Genomic DNA, 1447 nt, shown 5'->3' on the forward strand with positions numbered 1-1447 from the left:
TTGTTTATCTCACCATTTCTGTACATATTAACCAATATTTACCAAAATCCACCAAAATCCATGCAACAGGTTTAACAGATTTGCTTTTAACTTTCAACTCATCCCAAGGACTTTAACCAAACTAGTTTTTTTTTGGCAAAATGAAATCATTAGAACAGAGGTCTTTAAAGTTTATATAGTGAGAATGTTTATTGTACCGCAGAAAAAGTGTTTTAAATTTCTAAGGAAAAAAGGGAATTCCGTTTAGTTCTATACAAAAGAATTGAACTTTATTGATAAACTGCTGCAAACGTGTTTGACAAATGTTTAGCTACCTATTTAGGCCAGCTCACACAAGGAGTGCAATGCATATTTATGTCCAGGCACAGATTTCAAGGACAACAGACAATTGTGGTTATAAATTTCCAACTACATACATGAGCTCATTTTAGCTGCAGTGTCCCTTTTTACATCAGCAGACAGACCCTCTCGAGAATTGCCAGAAACAAAAGGCTAACAGAAAATCATGACGAGATGAGGGGAGAATGAAATAAAGAAATGAACTTGACTTCAACAATTATTTCTGACCCTGGCATGCTACATTATTCTGTTCAAAGTCCAAATCTTAAAAGCAAGAGTTTGTCAACAACATTTGAACATCAGGATCCCATCTATCCACATGTGAACCCCAAAGCTCTCACTACAAATGGCAGCTGAAACACTCCTGAAGACATCCTTCCACGTTAACTAATCTTTGCAAAGCTGTCAAACACCGCCCCCAGTTATAAAAGGAGGGAAAAAGCCAAAGCTGCTACAGCCTCAGCACTGTCGCATCACAAGAATCCTGAGGTAAATGTGTTGACTTCTGTGGCTGTTATCACAAGCCATCCACCCACTGAGTAAATGCAATGGTGAGGAGAGCCTCATTCATATTTCACTGTTTACCTTGAATGAGTTCAGTACATTGTGAGAACAGGTATACTGCTCTGGGGCCTGGTGACCCCAAGTGAAACCAAGTAAATCCATCCCCACACATCAGCCTAAACAGTCACTGATGCTGCAGCTTCTGTAAGAAAAAGGCCCCATGACACAACTGAAAACCTGACTGAAGCTTCTGAATCAACAAGCTGAATTTGATGAAAGCAAGCGTAAGGAAACATGTGGCAGCCAGTTGCTAAGAGCAGCAAGTGAGTACTCAGTGATCTTTGCAAGTGAACTTGCCTGTTGAGAATACTCCACATCCTTCTGAAGCCCAAAGCCAGAGAGCACATTTTCCATTATTCACCAGCCCATTGGGAAAACACCATCAGCTGGTCTTTGTACTGAACAAACATGCATCACTTGCACAAGGATTGTGGCTTGCCTTCTTTGCAAATTCTGAGCAAAATTTTAAAAAGTCATTTGCTATGGTGACAAATCAGCTTTCACCATCAGAACTAACATCTTTGCTTGTAGGGACTCTTCTTAA

Source organism: Mustelus asterias, unplaced genomic scaffold (genome assembly GCF_964213995.1).
Source record: "Mustelus asterias unplaced genomic scaffold, sMusAst1.hap1.1 HAP1_SCAFFOLD_318, whole genome shotgun sequence".
NCBI lineage: Eukaryota > Metazoa > Chordata > Chondrichthyes > Carcharhiniformes > Triakidae > Mustelus > Mustelus asterias.